Source organism: Rhinolophus hipposideros, assembly GCF_964194185.1.
Source record: "Rhinolophus hipposideros genome assembly, chromosome: 1".
NCBI lineage: Eukaryota > Metazoa > Chordata > Mammalia > Chiroptera > Rhinolophidae > Rhinolophus > Rhinolophus hipposideros.
The window spans coordinates 41,464,629-41,473,332 of NC_138047.1; the positions used below are offsets into that span (position 1 = coordinate 41,464,629).

At 43.2% G+C, this 8,704-nt stretch overlaps 1 pseudogene across 1 annotated transcript; it reads right to left on the reverse strand.

Moving 5' to 3' along the window:
- Window positions 1–6,285: 6,285 nt before the first annotated feature.
- On the reverse strand, window positions 6,286–7,115 carry LOC308497235 (small ribosomal subunit protein uS2-like; annotated as a pseudogene). Its single transcript has one exon. The product of its transcript is annotated as a small ribosomal subunit protein uS2-like (transcript).
- Between the last annotated feature and the right edge of the window lie 1,589 nt (window positions 7,116–8,704).

Consider the following 8,704-nt stretch of genomic DNA (forward strand, 5'->3'; position numbering starts at 1 on the left):
CATGGGCACATGGTAGGAGAATGATGAAAAAGATGGGGGCTGGCAAGGGGGCCATCTGCTCTCTGTCTTTATTACCAGTGCCTAATATCTGACTCTGAGAGCTAAATTTCAATTCTCTCTCTCTCTCTCTCTCTCTCTCTTTTTTTTTTTAAAAAAAACATTCAACTTAATTTACCTCCTATCTTAGAGACTTAGCTGAACACTGAACATTTAATCTAATCAAGATGATGCTCATCACTGTTTTCAGTCCTTCCTGAGAGCTCTTTTGAGTCATTTGTTAACTCAATAACTTAAATGGAATTCACAGGCCAGCCACAAATCTAAGAGAGGAGGCTAGGCCCAGGCAGAAAAGAGGAAGAGAGCTGGCTAATTTCACCTTGTGGTTAGAAGGACTCTGGATTCAGGGATGTTTATGATGAGAAAGGTGGAGACCACTATTTGCCATCCTCACAGAGTGGAAAAATAGTTCATGCGTTGTAGCAGCTGTGTAAAGACTATGCCTTGCCAAGGAGAGCTTGCCAGTTGGGGGAATGTGTCCCTTTGTATCAGTGGAGGCCTTTGAAGAGAGAGTGTCCCTTTTAATACTTGCGTCTGTAGAAATACATTTTCTGCTCACTGGTAACTGTCTCAAATACCCAACCTAGCCTCTCAGGTCCACTGAACAGGGAGGTGTGTCCCGGAAATCTGATCCAGCTGTTGGCATGTGAGGAAAAGATCTCTGCTTCCTATCAGGGTGGTACTTCAGGGGATTTATACAGGTCTTAGTTTCCTGATGATTCTTTCCGGAGCCTGTTACTGCCAGTTAATTGGAGGTGGACACATCTGTGCATCACATGCTCCCCTTTCTACTTCTGCTCTCTTCCTTGGTTTTTGACACTTCCCACCAGGGTGAAGGAACAAACAGCAATGCCCCCTTCTCTGTGATGGGTCCATGGCCACATCGCTGCCAATATCTCTGTGAAGATGCAGCCGTTGTGGCTTATCTGGACCACAGGGTGAGACATGATAAACTGGATATGGTAGGTCCTGAGTCCCCCGGTAAGACCATCTGGCCCATATAAGTATTTGATTGTAGCAGTTAAACTCTCAAAATCTCTTTGCTATCTGTGTCCCCAGAAATAGGAGCTGAGGGACTGGATGTTTATACATTAGCCTGCGGCAGTAAACGCGTTCCAGAACGGAGGGCAGCTAAGCTTAATCACACTGTGTCTGTTACGCTTTAGTATGAGCTAATCAACCCCTCTTTCCGCAAAGTAGGCTGGGTAGTTCTTTACATTTGCAGAATGAAATGAGGAGTTTACAAACCAGTCCCTAAGCTTGACAGCTGCTCCCTAGGTCCCCTCAGCAAAGCCCCCCAACCAGGTGTAGGCGAGAAGATACTGTGTGAAGGATGGCAGAGAGCTGTTATGTTCTGTGCATGAGGACACAGCCGCCATATAGTTCTACAGGGAGGAATAGGGACCAAAATCCAGCTTGTGCTTCAACACAGTGTCAGTCTTGAGGAAGGGGGCCATTTTTTGTTGTTATTTTTAATTTGCAAAAAGCCCTATCTGCTTGTCACGCTTTACACCATCAGAAGAGTGACTTTTTCTCTTTTGCACAAAGATCTCGTATACGCTGTGACCCTTTTGCATCTGGCATTCCATGAGTCCCATTGTATACTGTACAGCCACCACAGGGGATGGAAGAAAATGTAATGGCAATCCATTTGGTCAAGTTATTCCATTAGAACCAAAAACATTTGACACACTCAGACTTTGCAGGGATATCATTGTGGGTTGGGAGGGCCTACTGGAAGCAGGACAAGCGGAAGTAGGATGGGGGGGGCTCTCCTTTATGGTTCCCCTTTTGTATGCAGCTTTTATGTTTCCCCTTTTGTATGCAGCTCCTTTACGTTTCCCCTTTTGTATGCAGTGGTCTCGTAAAGGGAGGGAAGCTGAATTACAAAGAACAGCAGAGTAAATTTCAGCGAATTGATACACTCTTACAAAGAGGAAGGCAATGTAAAATGTTCCCCAAATGTAAATGCTGTCTTTGGGCTGTCTTCAAGAAATGTCTTAAATCCAGTTGCTCGGGCTATACAGGTCCCATCTGATCAGCAGTCCTTCAGTTTCACAGAGGCTAATACTGTTTTGTTTTCAGAAGGGAAAATGTACCTGTGTTTGCCCTCCTTTGCTTTGTAAAACTGAATTGCAGAGAACTCATGAATAATAGAAAGAACACTAAGGACTGTGAAATTAACACGGGCATGAAACAGAATTTCTAAAAGGGAAAACTGCTGGAGGAAGGCTTGCTTCAACCTTCCGCAGACAGGGGTTTAGAAACTGGGACATCTTAGTATTGGAGGGTGTTCCCTGCTTTCAGGAAGCTGAATATTTTCAAATCTTTAGGTCAGATATGTAGTTCTTATGAAGATCTGCAAGGGTGGAAACTATGGTGGTTTATGGCTCCAGTGAGGAACATAGGTCAAACTGTGACATTTGTCCGTGGGAACTACCATCTTACTCTTTAATAATGAAGATAGCTAACTTTTATTGAACACTCACTACGTGCCTGGCACACATTTTCCCACATGATTTCATAACTGCCTAGCAAGGGAGGTACAATGATCTCCATTTTACATATGCAGAAACTGAGGTGCAGAAAGGTTAAGTCATACAGTTATTAAGAGATGGGGCCAACCCAAGTCTGAGTGAGTGACTCTGGGGCTCGCCCTTTTAATCACCACAGCACTTCTTCATCTTTATGTGTCCTCTTAGTCCTTCATGTGCAAAGCCCTCCTGCAACTCACTGTGATGGCCTGTTGGCCCTCCTCCTTTTCCTTTCCATTCCCCACAAGGCAGCACCCTGCCCTGTAGATTCTTCATGTTCCAGGTTCTCTCCAGGTTGTCTTGGGGTCATGTAGAATAAGTGGGAGAAGAGGAAGTATCCTACAAGAGTGTGCTTTATTGGATCAAATACTACTATGGGTTGTTTCTAACCCATATATCACAGTATATGGGGGACAGTGCTTAAAAACTATAAAGCACTGCATAAATGCACATAGTTAAAGAGTCTGAGCTTTGGAATTAGATCTGGGTTTCATTCTTTCATTAATTCAGTCATCTGTAGCTTGTTTATTGAGCATTAACTATGTGGTAAGCATGTGTTAAATGCTAGGTTTGAATACCAGAATCACTGCTTATATCTATGGATCTTTGGAGATTTATTCAACCTCTTTAATGAGAACAATAGTTACCTCTGGGCTGGTGTAATATTAGAAGTGGGCACATAGTATGAGCTCAATAAATGTTGTTATTAATAAAAGGATAAAAAATGCTGTTGTTGGGCCAGTGCCTGCTTCTATTACTTTCCCTTAGGGCCTGCTTGCCAAGGTTTTAGTAAGTTGGTGTGCGTCACCAGAGCCTGAGAAGTTAATGTGCAAGCTGAACTATCAGCCTCTGTAAAGGCTTTTTAGTGAAATAACTTAGCCCAAAGGAATACCTAATTCGGGGCACAATGGCAGACTCAAAGGGAGGTCATTTCTGCCGGGGACTTGCACATCAAACCATCAAATATCTGCCTGCATCTTTACTTTAGTAACTACCTTCACCTGGCAGTAAGCAGCTTTTCTTCTGTCTGATCAAAGGAATCGGTAGTTGCTTAGGAAATAGGGATAAATTTATATTAAATAATGAAAGAATTTCCATTTGTCCTTCTAGGTTTTAGTAACTCACCTCTGTTTAATGCATAATCCACTGATGTTGGCACTTCATGTTTTTTGAATGCCCTCAATCACACTACTTGGCTAATCTAATGTGATTCAGCTAATAGGTTTTCTATCAGCATTTATGGACCATCTCATCCATCCACCTTTCTGCCTAAGAGAAGAATGTATATGCAGTAGGCCTGAGCTCTCTTTCCCAGAGCAGTTAATTCTGCTTGAAGATCAATGTGTAGAATTTGGGATTCCATCGCTTCTCGGCCTTTGGGCTACAATCAAGTGTAGAATTTGGGATTCCATCGTGTGTTCTCCGAAACGGAATGGAAGCCAGTTTCTCTCTTTCCGAGTTCATGAAAGAGTGAAGAATGAGTTTCGAAAATAATTATGTTTTTAGAATAAGGCTTTTTAAAAATTCCAAAAAACCCAAGGGTTAGTAATAGTAACTACTTGAAGATGCTTTAAGTTATTAGCAGGAAATGAGAGTGCTGCTTCTCTCCCCCACTCAGTAGCCTCCAGTGGCTTCCATCCCACTCTGAGTCCCAGTCACACAGAACCAGACTGTGGTTGCAAAACCCAGTCCTATCCGGCCCCTTGTTCTTTCTGACCCCATTTCCTGCCAGCCTCTCATTGCCCGTATTAGCTGTTCCGGTACTGCTCGTCTGCATCATGTTGAGGATGCTTCTGGCACAGGTCGATCTCCTTCAGATCTCTGTTGGCACCTCAGTATATCAGTGATGTCCTCACTACTCCCCTACTTGCTCTGTCCTTTCTGGGTAGTCCTTAACTTCTTTCTCTGCTTTATTTCTCTTCTTAACACTTATGTCCGTCTTACATACTACTTACTGTCTTGTTTAATTGTCTGTTATGCTGTGGCTCCCTCCCCCTCCCACCTCCCATACAATTTAAGCTACTTGAGAAAAAGTTTTCTATCTTGTTCACTGCTGAATCCCCAGGGCCTGGAAATGTGCCTGGCATGTAGTCGGTGCTCAGTACATACATGTTGAATTCATGGATGGATTTTTTAGTTTTTAGTTTATTAAATTCCACTCTTGGTGTTTAGAGAGAACAACAATAATATCTTACTGTTATATAGAAATATAGGGGTTCGTAGATACTTTTCAATCTACAAAGGCTACTGAAAAGCTAGTATTCAAAATACCTGGAACGTAGCAAGAATCTACCTGGGGTTCCAGATAACTCAAGATATGGGAGTGTGGTAAAACCAACTGAAAGTAAGATCTGCATGGTAAAAGAAATGTGTATGTAAATGAAAATCACATCAAAGACCCAGATCAAGGACTAACGTGAGCCCAGGAAGAGAAAGTAACTGGTTTGCAATCATGACTTCCTTCTTAAGTTACTTCCTGACCCATAACTATTTTTCTAACCTCTGGGACTCTAATATTTTTTCTACAGGGAGATGACTTTTCCCACTTTTTAAAACTGTATTATATCTTATTGTTTCAGTCATTTACTTTGAGATCTTTAAGCTATGGCATGTTATTTGTAATGAGCTAAGGAAGGCACCTTGGCTCCTTTGAAATTTTCCTTATTGTTAAAACTAATGCAGTAAAGTTGAGCCTCCTCCTGGGGCTTTCCTGTAGTCATTGCATGCTATCGGTAAATATTCATAAATCTGCTGTCATGGAAATGAAATGGAATGCCTCAAAATTACTTTGGGGGCAGAAAGAAGACCCTGAAGAGTGAAATGGGAGGATGCATTTCGTTTTCGGATTTGGAATGAAGAAAATATTCCTTTTGTGAGTGGAGGACGTGCTCTGCCCTGGGGAAGGATTCCAAAACCCTGAACAGATCGTGTTCAAGACAACACTTGCACAGTGTGGGGGCAGATTCTATCCACACCTGAGTGGGGTACCTCTCAGGGGCTGGTGGCGACCTCTTAGGAGTGCTCATCAGTGAAAAGACTGTTGGCACTGACTGTGTTTTGGAATATACCTTAAAACTCCTTGATGCTTTTTAGAGGATTATTATTAGTTTTAGAAATGGTTTATTTTCTGTCAGCCTTATTTCCATTTTATTTAAGAGTTTGTGGAAGTGAAGCAGGATAGATAGCCTGGGAAACCGACAGCCCCCTCCAGGGTCCAAGGGAGGTGCCTCCCTGGTTACACAGGTGACTGGTGACTGTCTCCAGTTTCACGCAACAAGGCTGATCCCTATGACTGGGGACCTGGCCTTTAGCTAGTTTTAATGTCATTTTCACTGTGGTTACTCTGACTCCCATCATGCTCCGATGCCATGACAGTTCCGTAGGAACCAAGTAAGAGAGAAAATATGGGAAATGGAGGGTCTCCTCCCGTAGAGGGAGGAGATGAATGAACCGCATCAATGGGCCATCACCAAAACCCCCTGATCATGACTGCCTCGGTAGAACCACTCATTCTCTGAGTCTGCCTGTACTTTCCTCTCAAGGGTGTACTTGCATTTTCAATACATCACCTTTGCTTTTCTGCATCTGTTTTGCTCTTGAATTCTTTCTTTTGTGGAGACAAGAACCCAGTCGCCACTGCTCCAGGTTGAGTCCTCTCTTGCATAGCCTTGTGAGCCTCTGGTGATAGAACAGTTTAAGACCACTCAGTGGTTGCTCCTACCTATCCTGTGGCCTGAGCAGTAGGAGCTGAGGACCGGTCTTCAGAGGCGGGCTGGGAAACTGCTGAGTAGGCACAGAGGGCACCTGCATGCCTTCGGACCAGTCTGCGACTTCAGGCTGAGCAGCAGTGAACTCAGGAGCTGGAGCAGTCCATTTGCCCTGAAATCCCTCCTGCTGTTCCTTTTCAATCTCATCAGGATCTCTGTAGAAGTAGAGAACAGGCATGACCTCCTCAGGTGCTCACGGGAGATGGTGCCACGCATGTGCAGAACTTCCCGGACCAGCATCCCCACATCAGAGCCACGAGTGAGATCCCTCCTTGTTACAAGTGAATGTCCACATAGCGCAGAGGAAAGTCTGTGTTACACAGAGCGATGGGCTGCAGGTTAACATAAGACGCTTCTGTGAGAGGCCGTTGGTCAGCCGTGGCATCGGTGACCACCAGAAGTCTCGGCTCCTGGAAGGCTGCCTGGATCTGGTTAGTGAAGGTCCCAAGAGTAAAACGACCAGCAAGAGGAGTGGCTCAGGGGCAGCAGCAAACTGCAGCACAGTTCTCTGGCCGGTATTCCCCACGATATGACACTGACATCAGCCACATTTTCAATGACAACAATGGCATGAGCTTCCAACAGAAACTTCTCACAGGTTCTCTTTAGATTTATTATGTAGATGCCATCACTTTTCCTTTTGTAGAGGTACCGTTCCATTTGGAAGTCAAGGTTGGTTGACTTCCAAAGTGGGTTCCATCTAAGTGGGTTCCTGCTGCAAGGAATTTAAGGAATCCTCCTTCTTTATTTGTGTGACATCAAGACTCCAGACATTGTGAAAGTTTCCCTTTAAGTTATGTGGGAACTGAGAACAACACCATACGGGCCCCTCACTGGGTAATGTGGAAAGGAGAGGACTTTCCTTAGGCCAATATACATTTACCAAATGCCTCCAGTGAGAGAGGCACAAATGTAAAAAAAAAAACCCCAAGAAGGCCCAGCCTCATCTGTAAGCTCATTGATAAACTAAACAATTTCTGATGTTGGCTGTACTGTTAGGGTACCTTTACTGTAATGTTGAATCCTCCTCTCCCCTCCTCCTTTCATTATCTCCCTGTAAGCGAATTCAGGTGCTCGGGTCAAGGGCAGAATATTTCAGTGATTTTGGTGAATTGATGAAGGTGGTGTATTTAATCAGAGGCTGTTTCCAAAGAGAGATGTCTGTTCTTTGGAATCACTTACAGGAGAACTACAATCTAGAAAATTAAAGGCATCAGCAATATTTGCAGTTGTAGAACGTCAAGGTCAGGAGAAACAAAAAAAAGCCTGAGAGGGCACTCTTGTCACTGGCTTCAAAGGAGCTAATTCTTAGGGTTATTAGCTGCGTCAATTTACAACGCTATATACTCTTGAATACCAAATGCTCATTATCAAAAATTAAAGAAGCGTGATACTGAGATTTGAATTATATTTTAGATAATAGATTTTGGAACATGCTTCATATTGTTAAGGTTGACCTGACCTTACAACTAATAAAGGTTTCCAGTAAGCATGGGATCTCAGTTATAATACCTTGTTTCCACTAGTATGAGAAAAACAAGGAAAAACTGCTTTGTTTTTATTTCCATCGTGGTGCTTACTCCTTGGGCTCTCTGTGTCTGAAAGATCTTAACCACCCACTCTATCTTAACCTTTGTTTAGGAAGGAAACATAAGAATCCTGGTTTAAAAGATGGACAGTAGCTTAGTGGCTTTACTGGAAGTCAGAGAAAAATGTTCTAATGGCGGATTTTCAGGCTTCCGCTGTCTATGTAGGGGTCTAGGAGGTGGATGGTTACCTACTGGTCCATGGTAAGTAAGGCTTGTTCAATTGCAGTGACTCTAGCTGGTCTCCCTAACCCTGCTCTTAACTTTTCCAAGCCAACCTACACAGTGCTAGGAATAAAGAGCTTCATTAAATGTGGTTTATTTTTTTGGTCACAATAGTTTCTCAAATCAAGAGTGCCTTTGCATTATATACTGTCACCATCACAGACACATCTGTCTGGCTTCCATAGTCTTTTACTGACCCTTGACTTCTCCTTCCTCTGTCAATAACTTTCTGGTTCTTCCATTTTTAATCTTAATGAACACATTTATCATGATGCCCTGGGCTTCCTTCTTCTAACAAATTGCTGTCATGTCTCAGACTTACTTATCATGACTTCTCCTTGACATTTTACCTCCAAAATGCCTTTTGTCCCCAGTCGCGGTAGGCCATATATCTTTGCTCAAAAAATTTTGCCTAAAAGCCCACTTCCCAGCTTAGCCTATTCTGATCACATCTCTGGAGAAACCAACCATTCTTAATAATTTTTTAAGGGTATTTCTGGGCAGAAAAAAATTTCTTCTAAGTTAGAGCTCTTAC